General features: G+C 37.3%; 1 long non-coding RNA gene across 3 annotated transcripts in view; it reads right to left on the bottom strand.

The window, feature by feature from the left end:
• The window catches only part of LOC144297949 (uncharacterized), a 114,220-nt gene that overhangs the window by 30,619 nt on the left and 58,921 nt on the right, over nucleotides 1-24,680 (bottom strand). For all 3 annotated transcript variants that reach the window (XR_013364896.1, XR_013364898.1, XR_013364899.1), the window contains 2 exons: nucleotides 10,529-10,669; nucleotides 2,100-2,266 (listed from right to left, as the gene is read on the bottom strand). This is a non-coding gene — a long non-coding RNA (uncharacterized LOC144297949). The remainder of the gene's footprint in view (nucleotides 1-2,099; nucleotides 2,267-10,528; nucleotides 10,670-24,680) is intronic.

Genomic DNA, 24,680 nt, shown 5'->3' with positions numbered 1-24,680 from the left:
TGCTTCAAAGGGGGTCTGTGAACTTAACAAAAGTTGATGTGCATGTTGATGTGCATTTGGATGTGGAGGACTTTCTAATTTTTATCAACTTCTGTTTTTAAAAAGATTTTTTATTTATTTACTCATAAGAGACAAAAAGAGAGAGAGAGAGAGGCAGAGACACAGGCAGAGGGGGAAGCAGGCTCCATGCAGGGAGCCTGATGTGGGACTTGATCCCTTGTCTCCAGGATCACACCCTGGGCTGAAGGCAGTGCTAAACGGCTGAGCCACCCAGGCTGCCCTAATTTTTATCAACTTTTAAAAGTGGTACCCCCGTGTCCTGGCTTATTCCATTCACTCCTGAAGCGTCATTCATGCTTGCAGATACCCTGGTATCTCCCAGCTAGGCCATAACATGTTCCCATCCCCTCCTTTTGAAAATATTTTAGTGGATCCCCACTGCCTTCCAAGTAAAACACAGATATTTAAAATTAGCAAACAGGATCCACTCTCATAATTTCTAGGCCTTGCACCCTATGTTCCATCCATTGTAACTCCTCAGTGTCAGATTTCCTCATGCTTCCATGTTTGTTCACATGTCACCAACACTTCTCCCCACCTGTCACTCATCTGCGTCTGGACAGCTCATATTTATCCTTGAATTGAGTTCTCGCATAAGCAGACCCTAAGATAAGGACTTGAGTGTGTTTTATTTGGGAGTTGATGCCAGGAATAAGCTATAGGGGAAAGAAAAGTGAGACAGAGAATGGGAAGAATCCAGTAAAAGGTATGTTATCAAGACAGCTACTGCTGTGGGCAATTAGAAAGACTCCAGCACACTGAGGAACTCTGACAGTGTAGAAAATCTTCATGGGATGCCTGGGTGGCTCAGTGAGGTGAGCGTTTTATTCTTGATTTCAGATCATGTCATGATCTCAGGGTCATGATATCAAACGTTGTGTCTCCACACTCAGAGGGGAGTCTGCTTAAGATTCTCTTTCTCTCCCTCTGCATGCCCCCATGTATGCATGTGCCCTCTGTCTCTCTGAAATAAATCTTTTTAAAAAATAAAACTTCAGTTATCTCATCTATAAAGCCAGGAAGCGGGGGTGTTTATCCACCAATTCCTGGAAATCACTTGTTGAAGGCTGCTTTGAGGGGTGACTTTTGGCAGCAATTGGATATACTTCAAGGGAAAAGCCCTCAAGTGGTAAGTCTTAGGTGTTCCAGGAAAATTGCCTGTGGCATAGAACTGAGTGCTGAGGGAAAGTGAGCAAAGTAATGCCAGATGTACACTATAAAACTATAAAACCCCAAATGTACAGATTCCTGGTAAGCATACCCAAAAAAGGAAATAACCCAAAGGAAGTTCTCCAAAGATTTTTCTCCCCCATTGACTTAAGTAACTGTCCATCAGGCTCTCTTAGTAGCTGTGGTAACTTCAATCAACATATTAGCTTTAATTTGAGAAAATATTAAGTAGGTGCCATGGTCCGGTCATTGTTCTGGGCAACAAGGGTGTAGCATTGAAAACAGCAGGCACTCAAGCATCAGTTGCAGGTGTATGAGCATCACACAACTATAGAAAGTTAACCACGTGTCTGGCTCCAAGTCTGAACAGTATCTTTAATGTTTTAATTCTCAGATCTTACTCATTATCCAGCACAGAGCAGCATTTGATGAATGTTTACCAATGATTAGTGAAAAAAATGAAGTATATTCCTTGGGCTTATTTGGAACCTGTTATTTGAAAATTGTGAGCACAAGGAACAATTAGAAGTTGAGTTGGGCATTTAAACTCTACCAATAAGCACAGATCTGGGAAATCACTGCCTGCTTTGGAATGTGTCACCTTGACTGTGAACATTTAAGTGAACTAGTAATCCCTGACTAGCTGTCACCCAGAAAGAACACTCTGTACAATTCCACCCAGCATGGTTTTTTCCTCCCAGTAAAGTCAAAGCAAGCCAGCTTTGCAGCCAGAATCACAGCAATTGATCAGCAGTAATTAAAACTAGGCCTAAGAGGCAGACTTTTTATCTTTGAAGTAATTCCCAACCTGAACCTTTAAAGATATCTGCCCTAGTAAGAAACCAGAGCAGAATGAATCGCCTCCTGACCTTTTGATGAAGTCAAGTGCAGTATAATGGGTGGAGCTTTTTCTTGATCATTTTATCATTTTATCTTGCTGAATCTTGCTTGAGCAGAAATGCAGCTTAACATGAAGTCTAAATATTTTCAGATGCAAGAATGGAAGTTCCTATAAATTTGTCTAGAAGCCTCACACCTTAAAAGACATTAAAGAAGAAGGGCATTTGAATTATTCTAGAGATATAACTGTAGTATTTATTTCCACGTACTACTGATTTCTCTGGAAATGCCTTGCAAATGAACTTGGTTTCCTAACCAGTGTTGTGATCCAGTGAGCCACCTTTTGGTCGCTGCTGACAACTACACCAAAATTAAGTCCTATTTTTTTCTTTCAATGTGGCCTGCCTTGTGCTAGAAAGTGCTGTAAAGCCATTGTTCTTAAACTTTGGTGGGTCTCAGAATCACCTGAAGAACCAAGTTTCCTGAAGAGGACAGGGGGCCTGGGGCTTTGTATTTTTACCAAGCTTTCGTACCCATTGAATTTGAGAATCACTGCTGTAGATTATACATACAAGTTTTTCTCTTTTTTTTTCTTTTTTTATACAAGTTTTTCTCAAATATTTTTAGCAATTATTTTTTTCAAAACACCTATGAAAAAAGTCTTTAAATTTACATCACTCCAAAAAACTTAATAAAAAAGTACAATAATAAAAGAAAATCAAAAAAGTATATTGCAAAATCAAATGGAAGCAATTTAAGTATTAGTCTACTTAAGAATATTTCATTTTGTTTTGATGCAGAAGAACCTATACTTGAATTGTGTGCTAAATGCTCATGGAAAACCTGCAAGTTATTTTCAGAATAGTGGTTTATTAAACACTGATCTAGAATATCATAACCGTCTCTTATTTAGTTTTTCTTCTGTTTGCTACTTAAGTTCTAACCTTAAAACAAGGCCACCCACACTCCATATTCCAAATTTCTCTTCCAGCCCATATTTACTTTTCAGATGATTTCAAAACTTTTATTTCAAATGTATTTATTTCCATAACATTGTAACTTATTTAAAATTATATGATCTAAATAATTAAAAATAAACTAGTCCAATCAGATTTATAGGAGACTGAAATTCAAAAGATGATTTCCACCCATAGTAAACTTTAAAAGCATTACAAACCTCAGAATTAAATAACTTGGCTCAAAAATGGACAATTTCAAGTCAGTATATATTGGAAAAAAAATCTGCAAAAATAGCCCCCTAGTATGGTTAAAAATAGCCCACTAGTATGCTAATGAGGATACAGAGCTACTAGAATGCTCATACATCACTGTTCAGAGAGTAAAATGCTATAATTATTCTCAAAAAAAGGTATTTTATAAAGCTAAGCACTTACAGGGCATCTAAGTGGCTCAATCAGTTAAATGTCTGACTTTTGATTTCAGCTCATGTAGTGGTTTTAGGTTCCTGGGATGGAGCACTGTGTCAGTCTCTACGCTCAGCTTGGAGTCTGAGGATTTCTCTCCCTCTCCTTCTGCCCCTCCCTCTGTTCACACAAGTCTTAGGTGTTCCAGGAAAATGGAACACACACACACACACACTCTCTCTTTCTCTCTGTCTCTCTCATAAATAAATAAATAAATAAATAAATAAATAAATAAATAAATACTTTTTTTTGAAAAGTTAGACACTTATGGTTATGATACAGTAATTGCCCTTCTGGGAGAAAATGCACCCAAGAGAAATAAAAACATATAGCCACAAAAATATTTGCGCAAGAATCTTCATAGAGCTTTATTGAAAATAGCCAAAATCTGAAAATAGCTCAAATGTCTATCAACATGGAAATGGATAAAATAATTATGTTATTTTCAAATAATGAAATATTACTCAGCAACACAAAAGAATAAACTTGTGAAACACAACAGTGTGGATGAATCTCACAGTCATTACACTGAGCAAAACAAAGATAGACACAAACAAAGACCTACTATGGGCTTTTATTTCTACGAAGTTCAAGAATGGGCATAATACTCAGGACAGAGGTTGTTTATGGGACTGACTGAAAGGAGACATAAAGGAGCTTTCTAAGGTGATGCAAATATTCTATTTGTGTGATGTTACATTTGTCAAAACTTGTTGAAATTTACACTGAAGAAACTGTGCATTTCTTTATCCATAAATTTTATCTCAATAAAAATAAAAAAATAGGATTTTGAATCAAGTGAAATGTTTAAATTGTCCATTCATTTTCCTACACAAAAGCCTAAGAGAAGTCTAAGAATTGTCCTCTGCACTGTGTGTATGTGTGTGTACATGCACATCTTTTTTTTTTTTTATTAATGATAGTCACAGAGAGAGAGAGAGAGGCAGAGACACAGGCAGAGGGAGAAGCAGGCTCCATGCACCGGGAGCCCGATGTGGGATTCGATCCCGGGTCTCCAGGATCATGCCCTGGGCCAAAGGCAGGCGCCAAACCGCTGCGCCACCCAGGGATCCCTGTACATGCACATCTTAGAGGCACTAATACACTTGAAGCTGACAAAGATCTTGCAAAGGCTAGAGATAGAGAGCTGCTTGGATTTGGTTCAGGGATAAAGTAAGAGGTATTGATCTGGGACTAGATAAGATGTTCTTTCATGAACCAGGAGAGTCTGAACATTTTTAAACTTGAATGCCCAATCCTATCCTCACGGAGTCAGAAGGTAAGTTTCTTATTCTGGGTAAAAGCCAAGTAATTTACTGAGGTCTGGAAAAGCTAGAGGTGGAAGGAAGAATGAGAGTAGCTGAAGTCTCCAGGCTTCAGGTAGAGGTCTGGATAGACCAAAGAGTGGTGAGCATTCTCCTGTTTGGAAGTGATGAAGGCAGAAGGCCACATGGCAGCCTCTGGCACCAGAATAATACTCACAAACTATCATCAGAGTGGCTCCTTGGGTTTCTCAATGAAGCTTTATCAGAACATAAACAGAGGTAGTTACTATTCCACTGATAAACCAGATTACTCCCTAAGACTTGTTAGAGGCCCCTGCATTGGATTTGTTGATTTCTTTTTTTTTTTTTATTGGTGTTCAATTTACTAACATACAGAATAACACCCAGTGCCCGTCACCCATTCACTCCCACCCCCCGCCCTCCTCCCCTTCTACCACCCCTAGTTCGTTTCCCAGAGTTAGCAGTTTTTACGTTCTCCCTTTCTGATATTTCCCACACATTTCTTCTCCCTTCCCTTATTTTCCCTTTCACTATTATTTATATTCCCCAAATGAATGAGAACATATAATGTTTGTCCTTCTCCGACTGACTTACTTCACTCAGCATAATACCCTCCAGTTCCATCCACGTTGAAGCAAATGGTGGGTATTTGTCATTTCTAATAGCTGAGTAATATTCCATTGTATACATAAACCACATCTTCTTTATCCATTCATCTTTCGTTGGACACCGAGGCTCCTTCCACAGTTTGGCTATCGTGGCCATTGCTGCTAGAAACATCGGGGTGCAGGTGTCCCGGCGTTTCATTCTCACAGAGGAAGACATAGACATGGCCAACATGCATATGAGAAAATGCTCTGCATCACTTGCCATCAGGGAAATACAAATCAAAACTACAATGAGATACCACCTCACACCAGTGAGAATGGGGAAAATTAACAAGGCAGGAAACAACAAATGTTGGAGAGGATGCGGAGAAAAGGGAACCCTCTTACACTGTTGGTGGGAATGTGAACTGGTGCAGCCACTCTGGAAAACTGTGTGGAGGTTCCTCAAACAGTTAAAAAAAGGATTTGTTGATTTCTGAACAAACCTCTTCTGTTAAGAGAAAAGAAAGACAGCAAAGGTGAAAACACTCTCACTAGGGATGAGAGGTGATATCCTGCAAGTTTCCATGAACTGGTCAAAAAGAACCACCTTGAGTAACTGCAGTAGTTCTCAAACTTGATTGTGTTAGAATCATCTGAAATGCTTCAAAAAATAACAATTCCTGAGCGCCTCCCTTCCCACAGAGATTCTGATTGAATAGGTCTATGAGGAGCCAAGGTAATTCTAATATGCAACCAGAATTTGCTGAGGGCAGTGGTTCTCAAATCATAGTCCTCAGACCAATGGCATCACCATAACCAGAGGACTTGCTTGAGCAAATTTTCAGGCCTCCCCTCAGATCTACTGAATCAGAAACTCAGGGATGGGATCTAGCCATCTTTGTTTCAATAAACCATCCAGATGCACAATATAGTTTGCCCACTAATTTAGTTCTTTTGGGCTGTTTCAAGTCCAAGTATTCCTAGATTTGGTTTTAAAGTCTCTGGTTTTTGGAACATTCTTCTTTTTATATACTGGTATTAATTTAGGGTTTTTTTTTTTTTGAAGGAGGCTCCATACCCAATGTAGGTCTTGAACCCGCAACCCTGAGATAAAGAGTTACACACTGTACCAACTGAGGCAGCCAGGTGCCCCCTACTTTTGATCTTAAGCAGTGATGGCTTTCTTATTGTGAGTTACATACGTCTGTTTCTGTTTTCTGTAATTCCTCCTCCATTTCTTGAATTCTCTGCCTGTACGTTTTCATCTCCTCTGCAGTTGATAGCTTTTGCTCTTTCTTTTCCCATTTTCCTCTTTGTAAATCAGCTTATTTTACAGAGCCATCTCTTTTTGTGTCTTCAGGATTCTTACACTGTGCTGCAAGGTTTTGCATTCATTTTCTAGTAGAACTTTCCTCAACTCAGTGAACAAATCTCATGTTCTTTATTTGTTCTTCCAGCCCATGCCCGGTTGACACCTCATCACTCAGTTTGGATAGGAAATGGCCTCAATCTTTTCCAGCCATTGTTAACAAAGATTATATCCAGGAGATATATATCATCTGTCATCTCTGATTTATTTTATCTTCTCACTCTGGTGATTTACCCATTATTTCAGCTGCCCAGTGCAATTATTCAAAACCTCAAATTCGTTTTTTTTTTGTAAACAAGAGTTTTCTCGAGGTCTTTCTGAATTTTGTAGCAAACTAATTTGATTGGTTCTCTCAGCGAAGTTTCATTCGGATTTTCTGCTTTCTGGCATAACTGTGCTCTCCTTAGGTCTTGATTTTTTTCTTTCTCTTGAACCTGCCAGAAGACAGACTTCCTCTTCTCTTTGCTGAATTTTGCTCCATTAAGGTTTTTTTCCCTTTGAAATTTTTATTAGATCCCTTGAAAGTATTTGTTGGATATTTCCAGTGCCTTGTTCTGTTTACTTTTGTTTCCTTCATGAGTTTGCTTTTATGTTTTATATTTACTAAGTTTCCCAAAACAAGGACACTTTCTAGTGTTCAGTCAGAAAATGTGCTCTCTTCCTCAGGGAAACTTTTATTTCATATCCTGATTTTTAACTACCTCCCCCCATGGGATCCCTGGGTGGCGCAGCGGTTTGGCGCCTGCCTTTGGCCCAGGGCGCGATCCTGGAGACCCGGGATCGAGTCCCACGTCAGGCTCCCGGTGCATGAAGCCTGCTTCTCCCTCTGCCTGTGTCTCTGCCTCTCTCTCTCTATCTGTGTGTGACTATCATAAATAAATAAAAATTTAAAAAAAAATTATTTAAAGAATTTTCTTCTAAAGCAGGAGTGGGCAAACTACGGTCCATGGGTCAAATCTGGTCCACCACTCATTTTTATAAATAAAGTTATCCTAGGATGCAGTTATGCACACTTGTTTATGTATTATCTATGACTGCTTTCATGCTGCAAGGAAAGAGTGAGTAGTTGTAACAGAGACCATGTGGCCTGCAAAGCCAAAAATATTTACAACCTGGGTCTGTACAGGGACATTTTGCAGACTCCTGCTCTACAGCTTTATCAACAGCAAGTGCAAATCTTTGCTCCAGTGAAGAGGATTAGTGCCAGGACATCCTAGGTCATCCTCTGATTTCCTGTATGGCTCCTTGGGCTTGGTCTCATGGACCTCATCTTAAGTTTTTAACAAGTTCGTTTATTTCCTTCCTAGTTTCAACTCTGGGCTTTTTCAATAGGGTATCCATTGAGAAATGTTCAATTCTGTCCTCATTCTTACCTAAATCCTATTTTTCTTCCCCTAAAGTATCAAAGCTTCATTTCCTCTATGAGAACGATCTTTACCTATTAATAACATTGGCATGTAGTCTCATAATTCCTCTTCCTCTCTCTCCCCCTCTCCTTCTTTCTCTTGTATTGCATCTTTAGTTGGATTAAATCATTTAGAAATTACCTACCATCAAAACTCTCCTAGCTTGAAACACACATGCAATTTCCTGTTTTTAAATTTTTAAACTATAATCAGAGTGGGTGAAATCCTGTAGGACTTTATCCTCACATGTTACATGCTGAATTTCTCAGTGGAACATTGTTTCAGCCCAGAAATGCCTGATTCCATTCTAACTTAGTAACTACCCTGGCAATTAGAACTGCAACACAGGAGCAACTAATTTGGAGGGCCTGGAATCAAGGCTGGGAGGAAGGTTGGAGATGGGGAAGACTTGGGGAGAGGTTGGGAGACCTAGGCAAAGATAGTGAGGTAGGGATCCAGGGGCAGAAGTGAGTCCTCTCTGGCCTTAGCAAAAGAATTTTTACAAGTCTTCAGACCTGACTAGCCTGTCCTGTCTCTTTGCATGAGAGTGGAAGCCACCTGGGTTTCACCAAGAAGCTTCCTAATTGAAAGGATAATGAGATGAATCCAAAGGGATTCCAGCCAGTGACATCATGCTTTGAGCTCCTTTTGGGATGCAATCCCGCCCTCCCTTTAGGACTACAATCAGGGTGCCACTCCTCTATCATAAGTTGTGAGATAACTGGAAAGCTCGATAAAACTTTATAAAACTATAGGTTTACAAATGTAAGACTGTAAGAATTTATTCTACTGAGTACATTTTAAAGCTAGCATGTAATGATTATTACGTATTTCTGGAAGCACCTTTTATCAAGTTAGAACAGATTCCACTACTTCTGTTGGCTAATAGTTGTGTAGGTGTGTGTGTGAGAGAGAGAGAGAGAGAGAGAAGAGGGAGACAAAGAGACATGGGTGGAGGGAATGGGTACTATATTTTATCAAAATGTAATTATCTATTGAGGAGGTGATTTTTCCCCTTTAATCCAGAATTAAGGTATTTACTAAGGATAGCAGTGTTGTATCCTTGTGTTAGTGAATGCAAATAGGTGGATAAATATATATTGACAAAAGCTAACAATGCAATTTTAATATCTGGAAAGTAGAATTAACAGTAAAAATTATAGAATGAAACAATGTTGTTTTATACTGAAATCATAATAGTCATGAATATGTGTATGTGAACCATCAATCCTAAGATCATATTAGAAATATTGACAAGACCTCACGTATATGTAACAGGACGCTAACTAAATTTTCATAGTCTGGGATGCATTAAGAGGCCAAAATTAAATAATGAATATAACCATTGACTACAAAATAGTATTGAATACATTGATAAATAATTGTTTCTAATGTCTATGAAAATTTGATGGAGAGGAGTGTCCAACCAGAAGTGGAATGAATATACACACACCACATACATTTTGTATATGTTTATTATGTATCTATCCATTTTACTGAGCTTTCTGAATAAGGCTGTTAGTGTTTTTGGCTGAGTTTCTTATTTGTTGTAGGCATAAAGTTATATCACTTGAAAGCAGTGGTATGAATTTTGAATATTTTTGATTTTGAAAATGTGTACCTTTTATTCTATAATTGCTGATCACCTCATATAACACTTTGATCATTGTTAAGTAACAGAAGGTGCAAAGTCTCAGACAAGACGTGAGTGCTGTTCAAAGGGAACACTTAGTGTCCTGGAAAAAGGAGGCCACCTCTGAGGGAAGAGGAAGGAGGGAGAGTGATGGGAGACAGTGCACTGCGCAGCATGTAGGAGGGAGCCATGCGCAAATAGATTCCCTGGAGGCACAGTACATTTGGATATCTGAATGGTCCATTTATTAATATCATAGGAGCCCTGAGAGCAGAAACTGCCTCTTGTGATTATTTTCTACTTAAAATAACTATTTGTGTTAGGTGAACACCAAAAAGAATGAGAATTCAACCCATGTAATTGTTAATTTTCCACATTCTACATCTTTTGATGCACATTTTGCTCTGACGATATATAAAGATATCCTGAGAAGGCACTGATGCAAAAGGTTAAGTGCAAAAGTTCCAGAAACATCAAGATAGAATATATACTGGGCTTACAGTTTAGCATATTATAGAGAGATACATCCTAAGACCCCTGGTGGATGCCTGAAACCATGGATAGTACTGAACCCTATGCAGGCTGTTTCTTCCTATACATATATACCTATGATATAGTTTAATTTATAAATTTGAGACAGTAAGAGATTAACAGCAAAACTAATAAAATAGAACAATCATAACAATATACTATAATAAACGTTATGTGAATGTGGCTCTCTTTCAAAATATCTTATTATACTGTACTCACCCTCTTTTTGTGATATTTGACAATAAAATGCCTATGTGATGAATTGAAATAAGGCAAATGATGCTGACATTGTGAAAGCATTATACCATTGACAAGAGGATCGTCTGCTTCTGGCTCATGGTTGACCATGGGTGACTGAAACTGAAAAACAAAACAAAACTGTGTGTATAAAAGGGACTACTGTATAGAAATGGTTCAAATTCTCTGTCCCTTCCTAAATCCACTTCCTTTCTAAGGCAACTTTGCCATTCCTCCTACCAAGAGATTTCTCCACCTAATGACTCTGGGCTGGCCCTGGGGTTGACTTTGACCAATACAATGAGGCAAAAATAATATTGTACCAGTTCTGAGCATGGGCCTCAAGAGGCTTTGCTTTTATTCCATTTACTCTTAGATCCTGGCTACCACCAGGAGAGCAAGCCTGAGCTAACTTGCCAAAAGATGAGAGACCATAAGAAAGAGGGTTGAATTTTCTAGGTCAAAGCCATTCTAGATCAGTTGGCCTCACACTAATCAAACAGTAGATCAGGTTGTCATGAAGAACCTAACCCAGATTATCAGAACCAACTAGCTAATCTGTGGACGCAGTAGAAATAATAAAGAGCTATTGTTTTAAGCTACCAAATTTTGGAGAGTTGTACTTAGCCATAGTTAACTCATGTAATAGTTTCCTATAAAAATCCATCAGTTGAGTTGATATGCTGGGCCAGCCCATATTTATTACAAATGTATATACTTGGTGTTCACATCCCTTCTCCCTCTCTTTGACTCTTCCCCTAATCAAATGGTAGTTCCTCATTAACTCTTTAGATATCAAAGTCCCCGGTTTTGTGTCCCCAATTTCTCACCCCAACGTTTGGCTTTAATTCATGCTAAAGTGTTTATCATGTTTATCATGTATCATGTATCTAAAGATTAAAGTAATTTTCTTCTTTTTTTTTTAAAAGATTTTATTTATTTATTCATGAGAGACACACACACACACAGAGAGAGAGAGAGAGAGAGAGAGGCAGAGACACAGGCAGAGGGAGAAGCAGGCTCCACACAGGGAGCCTGATGTGGGACTCAATCCAGGGATTCCGGGATCATGCCCTGGGCTGAAGGCAACTACTAAACTGCCGAGCCACCCAGGGATCCCAAGTAATTTTCTTCTTATGGGGCTTCTGTACTTTAATTGAGATAATAGATGTTTAATTTTTAAATGGTTGTATTTGTTTGCTAGGGCAGCTGTACTAAATTATCACAGACTGGGTGGCTTAAGTAACAGAAATTTACCTTCTCATAGTTCTGAAAGCTGGAAGTCCAAGATCAAGGTGTCAATAGGACTGGTTTCTTCTGAGGCCTTTCCTTGGCTTGTAGATGACTGTCTTCTCCCTAGGTCTTCCTGTGGTCTTCCCTCTCTGTACATATCTATGCACTAATCTCTTCTTATAAGACCACTCATGTTGAATTAGGGCCCACCCTCATGGCCTCATTTTAACTTAATTACCTTTTTAAAGACCCTGTCTCCCAATACAGTCACATTTGGAAGTATGGGGGTAGGGGGTATGACTTTAACATAAGAATTTGGTAGGGATAGGGGACAAAACTAAACCCACAACAATGACTTCAGTGAATGTCAGACAGCAAAAATCTCCAGAGTGCAGGATCTTGCAGGGGTAAATGCCAACAAATATAGAAAAAGTAGGACTAGACACCAAACCAAGTGAAGCTATTAGTTTTAATTGAACCCTGACTATTGCTCAGCACTATACTGAGCTTATTACTATGATGGCTCATTTGTTTCTCACAGCAACCTTATTAGGTAATTCTTATTATTTTTATCATAATAGTTTTGTCTAGCTTATGTAGTGATACAAGTAGCAGAGCTGGGATCTTATGCCAGTCTGTCTGACATTCATATTCTTTCCTCTAACAAATACAAATAAGAATTGGGTTTGGAGACAGAGCTAACTAATTGGTGGGTACTTCTGGATCAAATCCAGGAACAAAATCTAAGGATAGATGAACTCAAATAGTAAATGAAGTCAGATGGGAAGCAACATAAGAATATAATTTTCAAGAACTTCAAAAGCACTACATTCTCACAAATATATATAGGGAATATATGTCAATTAATAGCAGAAACTCATTAATGGCAGTACTAACAGGATGGTAAAGCTGGTTCAAAGGAGAGTTCAAAATGCTGAAGCACGTACTGTCAGTAAGAGAAAAAAGTGTTGAAATGAGATTGTTAATTAAATACAAAACTGGTTAATGTGCTACAGGGCAATAAAGCTGTTTTATGGGACAGGAAAGAAATCACTTACCACTTATCAGTCTTTTAGAAGTTAACATTTAACTTTGGAGAGTCTCGGCCCTAATCATTGGTAAATAGTAAATCAAACAAAGGTACGTTATGCCAAAGTTGCTATGTCCAAGATGGTGGCCAAGTCACATGTGGCTCTTTAATTTGAAATGAAATTATTTAAACTTACACAAAGTTAAAAATTAGGTTCCTTTTTTTAAAAAGAAAGATTTTTTTATTTATTCATGAGAGACAGAGAGAGAGGCAGAGACATGAGCAGAGAGAGAAGCAGGCTTCCTGTGGGGAAGGATCCCAGGATCCCGGGATCACGATCTGAACCCAAGGCAAGACGCTCAACCACTGAGCCACCCAGGCATCCCAAAAATTAGGTTCCTTAGTTGCATATATTTCAAATATACAATAGACACATGGGGCTACTGGCTACGTATTAAACAACTCAGATATAGAACACTTCCTTCATCACAGAATGTTCAATTGGATGCACTTCCCTAGAACATCGGGTGAACTTCAAGCAGGCTTGTTAAAGAATAAATACCAGGATACCAAAAAGGCAAAGTTTTGCATAATTTTCTTTGATAGCAGAAGGCATGAATTTCAGGAACTTGGAGTTTCATTAGAAGAACGTTGAAAATTGAGATGAGAGTTTAGGTGTGCTGGCAGCTACTATGACAAATGTTTATTCTGAGATGTTTCCTTGGACTTTTACCATGGCCCAGTTTCAAAACATCTCTACTCTATTGTGACTGAGATGCCATATGACCTGGTGCTGCCAACACATGAGACTGTTTCTCTACAAGTGACATCCCAGCACAATGGTCTTGAAGTGTTTTGTTGCCATATTCCAAAGCTAATTGTGAAAAATAAAAGATCCCCTCTCAAACTTTAAGTCCAATGAGATAATAATACTATTACTTCATATTTTAAACTATTGAAAGGAATCTAAATACAAATGGCAATTTAAAATTTAGCATCATCCATTAAAAAGAAGAAATTCTCCAGTGATAGAAAATTTACATTATTTCTTTTATTACTTGAAATCAAATTTTTATTATGGTCTGCCTGCATGATTTTATCCAAAGGTAATTTGTTTATATTTGAAAATTTTTATTTATCTTTCTATATTTTTCTAAGCACTAAAAATATGTATAATAAGTTGAAATTCTTTTCTGTTCCCAATGACTATAAAGGTTAATATGTTTTAAAATGTCTCAAATAACATTGCAATTATTGGTTATTGATAAAAGCATCACCTATAATAAATTTTAGTAAGTAAGCATTAAACATAAAAACAAAGTTTTTCTAAGTGCATCTCTTTAATGAGATGAAAGTGACTTTTTCTCAATTTATATATTTGTGGTTATTTATGAAGAAAACAAATATTTTTTCATTGCTCAAAGGACATGTATCTAATCATGGTTTCTCTTTCTATTCTTTTTTTATAAATATGAACACTGTGAAAGCTTGTTCTCATAGATAAGTACACAGGATTGAAAGGAATTTTGTTATGGCAATTGTGTTCAGTTATTTGAACTTTCCAAATACATGACAAGGTCACATTATGATCTATCATAAAAAATCTTTTAATTATCAGCTATTAGCCATGAACCAGACAAACCCCTCATTTAATTTTGCTGAAAGTCCATGACTGAAATCCCCTTGCAAAAGGATTTCTATCCCAATCACTAGCATTGTTTAGTATCTCAATTTTTGGGAGGAATAGCAAAAAGGCTTTACCAAGAATAATCAAATCCTTTTGCCTTCGTGGATGTATCTTGCAAGAAGTTACTGTGGCCAAGTTCAAAAAGGGTGTTGCCTGTGTTCTCCTCTAGGATTTTGATGGAATCTTGTCTCACATTTAGATCTTTCATCCATTTTGAGTTTATCTTTGTGTATGGTGCAAGAGAGTGGTCTAGTTTCATTCTTCTGCATGTGGATGTCCAATTTTCCCAGCACCATTTATTGAAGAGACTGTCTTTCTTCCAATGCATAGTCTTTCCTCCTTTATCGAATATTAGTTGACCATAAAGTTCAGGGTCCACTTTTGGGTTCTCTATTCTGTTCCATTGATCTATGTGTCTGTTTTTGTGCCAGTACCACACTGTCTTGATCCTATTAACTAAGCTTATTACTCTTTCAACTAGAGATATATTTTTAAAAGTTTTGGGAAATCAAAATATTGCTAATTTCTATATATATTTTTGAATGAAATATTTTATAAAATGTCTTAATGTATTATATGCCTTACATACATTTTTCCTTTTTATCAAAATCTCAGAGTTACAGATCAAATCATGAAAAAGTTCCCTGTGTAACCTCATTGACAAAGCCAAGCTTCATTTTTAAATTCATCAGCCAAACCCATCTTATATGTAAGAATAAAAAGTATGACATTATTTTTCCATACAAATAGATATGTTATGATGCATTTCAAAATAACCATCTTACACAATGCATCAGGTAAGGCGTATTACTGAAACCATGATACAAAATGTATTAATTTTGTGGTAAATTATAAAAACAAGATAAGTCTATAGCCTGCTTCTCATTTCTTAATTTGTAATTATTTAACATTAGCTAAACTATAAATTATTTGTGAAGCAAGGAGTATGATAGCATATATTTCTTTGAAATTCATGTTTATGTGTATGGGTGCATGTGTGTGTGTTATATCCTGGTGGTCTGTTTTTGAGAATAATGAAATAAGACTCAGGTATTACAAATTAGAAAGAATTTCTTAAATTTCATTAGATATCATGATCAAACTATCTCTATGTATTAAATTTAAAAGAATAGCTAAACTGCTGAAAACAAATTGATCTGACAACCAGCACATAATTTAATTTTTTTAATTGCAAGGAAAACAATGTGACATTTATAAGATGAAACTAGATAAGGTTACTGTAATCAAGATAAATAGATAATGATATCATTTGATAAAATAGGTTTTAATTCTCTTATTTAACTACAACAAATGTAAAAGAAGTCTCACAAAATTTTGCCTCTGATTTGTACCCAGAACAAGATGATATTCCCAGAAAACAGTCTAGTTCATGTTTAAATGAATTAGAATCACTGAAATGTCGTCCTTCATTCAAAGGTTCTTTTCTTCTCTTGTCTAGGGATGAGGATTGAGAGTAGGCATGATTTACATTTAAACACATGAAAGAAGTTGGTATTTTGGATTTTCTTATTTCTTATGATCTTTTTGCTTTGTTCTCATGGAATTTGCCTCAAGAGGAATTCCTTCTTTGACATTATTCAGGGATTTAAGAGGTCAGGTCATAAACTCCCACCTCCCTACTCTGTAATACAATTGAATTAAAAAGCATTTATAAACAGATGGAAATGAAACACCTGTGACATAATAAGAACTATATATTTGGCCTCTGACTCTGTTTCCTTAAAACACTTGGAATCTCCAGAGTCACAAGCATCTAATGAGGTTACGAGTGACTGGGGGCTCCAGGATAACCTCAGGATGGGGGCCAGTTGCCAAGGGAACTGGCCACATGATTAGAGGATTGGAACTTTCAGCCCTACTTGGGACTGGAGGTGACCTAATCGCCAAAGACCAGTGATCTAATCAATCATGGCTATGTAACGAAGCCTCTACAAAAATCCCAAAGAAGGAATTTAGAGACATTCCAGGTTGATAAACATGTGGAAGTGCTGGGAGTGGAGCCCTGAGGAAGGGTATGGAAGTTCTACAGCTCTTTCTCCATGCCTTCCCCCATGTATCACTTCCATTTGGCTCTTCCTGAGATGTATGCTTTTATAACAAATGGTTAATAGCAAGTAAAGTTTTGAGTTATGTAAGCTCTTCAAGCGAAAAATCAAACACGAGAGGGGTGTTATAGGAAAGATGAATTTATAGCCAGTCAGTCAGAAGCACGGGAGATCTAGACCTGTGACTGGCATCCAACGTAGCAGGGAGAGGGTAGGACACTCTTGGTGCATCCAATGCTGTCTCCAAGTAGTGTCAGAATTGAATTAAATCATAGAATACTCAGGTAGTCTTGGAGAATTGATTGGTATGCGGGAAAAAAAGCCACACATTTGGTGTCAGAAAGTGTGTGTGGTAAAGAGAGAAATAGAGTTTTCTCTTTTATACCACACATCAATTCTAAGGGATATAAAAGCAGTACCTGGAAGAAAATGTATGGCTTTAATATATACATCAAGAAACAAAAAGGGTAAAAAAAAAATTAGCTAAGCATGCAAATAAAGAATATTTAAAAAAAAGGAGAGCAAATCTAATAAAACAAAGATAAAGGAAATATTAAAATAATGGCAGAAACCTATGAAATTGTGAACATAGAGATAATAGCAAATGGCAATAATTAAGTGAAACCAAAATCTAGCTCTTTGAAAAGCTTCATAAGAAAGATAGATTCCAGTACACCTGGGTGGCTCAGAGGTTGAGTGTCTGCCTGGCTCAGGGAGTGATCCTGGGTCTGAGGATTGAGTACCACATCCGGCTCCCTGCAGAGAGCCTGCTTCTCCGTCTGCCTGTGTCTCTACCTGTCTCTCCTTGTCTCTCATGAATAAATAAAATCTTAAAAAAAAAAAAAAAAGATAGATTCCTGGCAAGACGGACTGAAGGGGGAGAATTTGCAAAAAACAAATCCATACCATAAAGGAGAAAGACCAAAAATGCAAAATAAATTTAAAATAAAAAAGAATATTATGAACTACTCTATGTCTATTAATTTGAATACTAGGTGGAATAAACAAATTTTTAGAAGAGCAACTGCAAATATAATCAATGTAGACAGAAACTAAATGAACCAATACGGTTTAAAGAAATTGAATTGATTGTCAAAGATTTCAAAAACAATCCATGTCTAAATGTCTAACCAATTTTATAAGTATTTTCTCCCAAACATTTAAAAGATGATTAATTCCTATTATTTACCACTTTCTTCAGAAACTACCAAAAATGAAAAGTCTGCCTCCCTATAACTGACAAAATACAACAGAGTTTTAAAATGACTGCAACAATCAAATATCATTAAAAGAATGTAGAGGGGAATACGGTGACCAGATGCACAATAGAAGATCACTTTCTCTGCTGAGTAGGGCATGGACTGGATGAAGTTTAAGTTGAGGGAGAGGGAGGTCGTGTTAGGAGGATATTGCAGTAGTCAAGGTGAGAGATAAGAACCAGAACGAAGACAGTAACAGTGGTGGTGGAAGAGCTCTATTAAAGAGCTTTTCAAGGATTAAAACGGACAGCTCTTAATAACTGATTAGCTTTGAGAAGAGATGGTGACGGAAGGCTCTAAAATGACTGACAGATTTCTGGCCTAGGAGACAAAGAGAGTCACTCACAGTTCCACTAACCAAACTGGGGGGTGGAAGTGGTAAGCAGAGGGAGTCATACATAATTAGCCACAGTTAGGACTAGAGGAGCAGGAAGACATCTGATGATTTTTTAGATGCCAGAAGCTCCCCCAGAAGCAGTAAGCAGGTAAACTAAAGGATCCAGATTGCAGAAGGAAAATCTGGACCAAAGTGGAAAAGGATTAAACAAAGAGAGAATAGCATGAACAAAAAGCCTCTGAGGGGAGAGAGAGTGACAAGATATGAGCCTAAAAGAAGGCTCCAAGGACTAGAACAAAATGAGCCCAGTTCAAGATCTACAAACTAGGGATCCTTGGGTGGCTCAGCGGTTTAGTGCATGCCTTCGGCCCAGGGCGTGATCCTGGAGTCCCCAGATCGAGTCCCACATCAGGCTCCCTGCATGAAGCCTGCTTCTCCCTCTGCCTGTGTCCCTGCTTCTCTCTCTCTCTCTGTGTGTGTGTGTGTGTGTCTCATGAATAAATAAATAAAATCTTAAAAAAAAAAAAAGATCTACAAACTAGCTAGGTGGCAGTCAAGAGATGCAGGCTTTGCTGGCCATCTTAGAGCTGACTTTATCCTAAGAGCAAGAGGAAGTATAAGAAATCTAAAGAAATATAAGTGGGGTGGGGTTGAGCGGGAGTCAGGGTAGCAGTTAGGAGTGTGTGATCAGTCTGGCTCCAAAGTAGTGAGTGGATGGAAGGGATCGGTAGTGTATGAGGTGAGATCAGTGGCAGGGGGAGGGGTGGTGATGGTGGTGGCAGGGGAGTTTGAAAGGATGAAAGAATTCAAGATGTATTTAGGAGATTGTTAGGTCTTGAGTCTCCTGTAGAAATGTGAACTTAAATAGTCCCCAGAGGATGAGAGTAAATGATAAGGAATCCAGAAGTTACCTAGGCTATAGGGCAGAGCGAGCAGAACATACATCATCATATATTATGGCATTAGAGGGGGCAGGAGGGTAGTTGCAGGTAGTTAAGTGAATACAACTTATATTACCCAGATATTTAAGGCCAAGTTCTGGGGAAAATGAGGTTATAATTACAGACATGGAAGGCTGCACTGGGGCAAATTGAACCCCACTTTAGTGTCAGATAGGTGGAGATTTTCAGTGTTGCAGGATTATCAGAGCCCTCTGAAGATGAAGAATCTGAAAGCTTGTGATCTAGATCCATTTTCTGCCATTTGGCTATGTGGCATTCATTCCTTTATTCACTTACTTGTCTATTAATAGTCAATTCATTCTCTTGTTTAACAAATATTTATTAAGTGCTAATATGGAAAGGTTATACGTTATATGCTGAAGAAATGAGGAAAGAGACAGACAAGCTACTGCTTTCATGGGAAGCATGACCAGTGCTTATGCTCCTCTCCCCACAACAAAGATCTGTTTTGTGGGCTATGCCAATTTCTATGGAGTAAATATTACTGCTATGGTTGATTTCAAGTGACCAACATGATGTCAACTGGTTCACAGAATTCCTGGGAATGTAACAGTTGGTTCTTATGAGCTGGTAAAGCCAGCCCAGCCTCACTGGAATTGAAATTGTAGTGAGGGAGACAGAAGTCAGTGGTAGGATATAAAGTGGAAAAGTAAATATTATTATTATTATTATTATTATTATTATTATTATTTAATTACTGGTAGCTAGTGATAAGTGTGAAGGGATGCTGTGACAGAAAACTATAAGGTAGGAAGAATGTCTAGTTACATATAATGATGAGTCAAGATGTTTTCAAGAAAGGACATTTAAATTGAGACTGAATGAATGAGAGAAACCAAACAGGAGCCTTCTGGCCTAAGGGAATAACTAAGCAAAACTCCTTGTTTGGGGGTATTTGTTTGTCTATCTTGCTCTCTATAGGAATTCTTTCAGGCTGAGTTTCTCCACTGAGGTTCACAGATAATTTTCTTACTCTCTCCTCTACCCACCACTTTGGTAATGTCTTTACACACTGACCTTAGGCTTGGTGATGTGACTTGCTTTTGGACATTAGCAAGCATACGGCAAGAAAAGGCTTGAAAAAGCTTTGCACATTTCTACTCTCACTCATGGTTCCCTGCCTTCCCTGTGAGCACATGCCTGTGGCAGCAAGCTAGAGGATGAGAAACATGTGGAACAAAGCTGAGTTGTCTCAGTATGGCCAAGGTCCAGACATGTGAGAAATTCCAGCTAAGATCACCAAACCACCTAGATGACTCACACCAGATCACACACTCATGAGTGAGCACTGCTGAGCCTAGGTCTTAATCCTCAAAACCGTCCAGGCCACTCCTGACAAATAATAAATGATTGCTATCAAGCCACTAGATTCTGTAATGGCTTGGTAATTAATTAATACAAATGGCTTATCTTATCTGCCTATCTATCATATATCCACCTAGGTAGACAGATAAACAATATAGAGATTAAGAATTTGGGAAAAGAAAAAAAAAAAAAGCATTTGGGAAAAGGACAGTATTTTTTGCTAAGATGACAATTACACAGAAACCCTCAAATGTTTAGATCTGTAGAGAAATAGTACCTTTTAATTTATAATTAAGAATTCAATGAATTAAACATATGTTCTCAGGGTAAAACAAAAATGGGAATCAGACTATGCAGAGATTTGTCTTTCAGCTCCAGTTAACTTTAGACAATGTACCTGATGGTTTCATTTTCTGATTATTAAAATTAGACATATGTGCCTTTATTGGTTTCTCCAACTCTCCAGATGAAGAGAAATCTTAGTTTGTAAGAGTGAGAGAAAGCTTTAGAAATAACTTACTCTGATTTCCCCCAACTTGCAAAACCTGTGCTTCTCTACCAACATTTGATTTTCCTAACTACATCTCCAGGAATCTTTCTTTATGCTGTTATTCAGAGAAAAGCAATGTGCTTCTTTTATATACACTCCCATACATTGTGTTAGCACAGAGTCCTTGGAAAACCAAGCAAGCAGAAATTATAAAAGAGAGGGAGCATATGCTAAATTTCTCTTGGACCTCTGCTTTTTATTTAGTTTAATTATTCCAAGGTCTCAGTAGTTGGGCAGAAGAAAAATAAATTTAAAAGTGTAATAAATTTACAGATATATATCACTAACCATGACTCATTGACCTTTATTGACTTGTAGTGGGCTTTGGGCCAGGAATGTAGCAGGTCACCAAGAAATTTTTGTGGAGCAACTGACTTGAACATTCCTAGAGACCTATTTAAACAGGTGGGCATTGCCAAGATTAATGTTTGTATTAAGTACTTATCCCCAGAATAATATTCAGTTCCTATAAACTGATGTGGTTTTATCACTAAAAAATTTATAGCAGTCCCAAGTGATGTATCAAAATAATTTTTTTTTATTCAAAATAATTTTTGTCTCCAAATTCAAGGAGGTAGAATTTTTCTCATTAGGCACATCACATTAAGCCCACATCATTTGTGTCATGCAAAAGTGACATGCTTTTGAAGACCAACTGCTGTGAATTTAGCTCTTTTCTTTTATGTTGATTATTTTTACACAGCCTAATTGCCTTAAAAGCTGATGATCATGCTAGCAGGACAGTGGTAAATTGCTAGAATGTTTACCACTGAGCCACAAGCACAGGTTTTCTGTCTGTATTTTTTTTTAATCATGATTTTGAAATGCTTTTAGAAAAACAAAAGCAAATTAGAAAGCAAAGGCCCATTCTCCATGCTAGATTAATTTCAAATGGGTGTTTGTCATATGAAGACTATATCTGAATGAAAATTGCTCAAAAAATCCACTTTGGTGAGATTTTCCACATTTGGTGCTCAAAATGTATCTTGTGAACACACAAAGAAAAAGAGAAATTTCTGGGGGTGATGACAATATCCTATATCTAGTTTTGGGTGGTGATTACACAGCCCTATGCAATTGTCAGAACTCATTGAATTGAACACTTAAGAACTGTGTTTCATCTTATGTAAATTATACCTCAATAACAATGACAACAATCAGGTACTCAGAAATAATTTTAGTTTTGCTACTCTGATTATAAAGAACAAAGGTTGATTTTATAACCAGAAATAATATTCCCAACTAGGGATCAGTTATTATCCAAATACACACAGCACTAAATAAATGGTGGTCGACTAATTATATGTACTTTCCTGGGAATATCGCTCAGTATTGCAATAGGAAAATTCACAAAAAAGTCGTTGTGAACCTTGGTAGAAAGTTAAGTATACATGTAGAGATTATGGGTGTGCAACTGTGACAGAATAGACTGGCCCATTCCATATGTATGCCTTGTAATGACTGTAGCTATCATATAGGTGCATAAATGTTCATACAGACCATTCATGTCTGTATTTCTGTGAGAACTTAATCTTCCAAGATTGTTCTCAGGTTAAGTTCCTGGCTGAGCTTCTGGAACTATGATTTTCAGCTTTACTTTGTAAACTTTTCTTTCATTTATTTATATTTAAATTCAATTTGTCAACATACAGTATAACACCCAGTGCTCATCACATCATGTGCCCTCCTTAATGTCGATCACCCAATTACCTCATCCCCCACATCTAATTTTTCCCTACTCAGTTCTTCCCCTTCCCTTTTGGTCCCTTTCACTATTTCTAATTAGAAGTATTATGCTTAGTGAAATAAAACTTCTCTTTCATCTGTTTTATATATTAAGATTTCGTATAAAATTTCATTTGGAAAAGAGGTTTTGTGGCTAAAATAAGACTGAATTTCATTGTAAAACTAGTATTTTAATTCTTCTAAATCATACAAGAGAGCACGTTTGAGGTTTTTTTTACCAGTAATACACAGTAGGTAGCAGTTGTGGGTTCTTCACATCCTCCATCCTCTCTTGATTAGCCAATTTTGTGAACAGTGACATTCCTTTTCAGAATGGGAATCACGACTCAAAATCTTAAGGGATTGCTATATGTCTCCCTGGAGATGCTGACTACAGATAATGTTGTTGCCATAAACTTGGGTTATGAGTGTAGAGGCCCCAAATTTTCTCATAAGGTGCATAACCAGCACTGTAGAATATAATGGACTTTGCATGCTTTTCAAATACTCGTTTTATAAAGGTGATTTTTAGTAGCTAATACCTGAATCTTTATACTAATACTATTCTATATTTATAGGTATTTAAAAATTTTTTTGAGTTAGCATCAATTTATTTTCAGACAAATTGTACAATAAAACCTGACTTACTAAACAAAACCAGAGCTTCTCTGGTTGAAGTAGGATTGAGGAACCTGGAGTCTCTCTCACTTGGTTCTCTCATTGCTTTCTAAAGTAGCCCCAAAGAACCATAAATAACTCTAGAGACCACAAAAAGATATTGATTTGGAGCAGTGATTCTGAACTAGAGGCGCTTTGTGTCCTAGGGGATATCTGACAACGTGTCAGACATTCCTGGTTGTCACCCTGTACGGTGAGTCACACTGTGTTACACTGGCATCCAGCAGGTAGAGGTCAGGGATGCTGCTGAACATCCAACGATGCATAGGATAGGCCCTATAGCACAGAACTGCTTGGCTCCAAACATTAATAGATCGAGAGACCTGGAATTGGAATAAGATTTAAAGAGATGTAAACACTTAGATGTAATTTGTTCCCATTTTTGAGGCTGAATTAAAAAAATCCATTTAAATGTTTTGTTTTATTATGAGGTGAAAACACAGAACTTCTCTCTGATAGTGACATTTCTGAGTAGCTGCTTATAGCATTTCTTTTCTGCCTTTAACTGCTTACCTAGAGCTAATTAGAAAGAACATTTTAGTTGTCTCATTTGTGTCCTCCATTGGGTCTTGACACACTTAGTCTTCATTTCCTCTAGCCAGGGGTCAAAAGCACTGACTTTATCACATAGTTCTAAGGCGAAAGGAAAACTTTTGACCATTTTCTGAAAATACTGAATCAATTATGATCCAAATTCCTAGTTATGCTACCATTAGAACTATGTTAGAGCTAATAAAAGCAATCATAATTATTTATATAAGAGTGTTATTCCTGGAGATGGGGATAATACCTCTCTGCCCATAAAACAAGTAACATATGTCCATTGTTTTTGATGACAGATCTAAGCAAACATTTCCAGCAGGTTTTATTGTTATTAAAAACAATCCACCCCAATGCACAGGAAATTAAGTAATAATTAATGAAAAACAAGGGAACATTTTATTAACACTTTTTCAGTACAGAAAAACAAGGGAACATTTTATTAACACATTTTCAGTACAAAAAGCAATCAAGGCCGCTTGCCAGTATCATATATTACTTCTAAAAGAAAGAAGTTTTTTAAAACTCCTTATGTTGGAACTTGACTAATTAGAAAACTGATTTGTAACAACACCTTTCAGTCTAAGATACAATGTCATAAGCAAGTTCCAGTCTTAGAGTCTGAAAATATGAACCTTTTCGAGTTTTGATTCCATAAGTATGATCTACTCACTCAGTTAATGAGCTCACTCTATCAGTTATTGCTGCATAAAGTAGATATTTATTGCTGCATAAAAGCCATCCCAGAGCTTAGTAGCCTAA

This window comes from Canis aureus, chromosome 26 (genome assembly GCF_053574225.1).
Source record: "Canis aureus isolate CA01 chromosome 26, VMU_Caureus_v.1.0, whole genome shotgun sequence".
In the NCBI taxonomy this organism is placed as follows: Eukaryota; Metazoa; Chordata; class Mammalia; order Carnivora; family Canidae; genus Canis; species Canis aureus.
The sequence above is the reverse complement of the archived record's forward strand: the minus strand, read 5'-3'. Positions and strand labels throughout refer to the sequence as shown.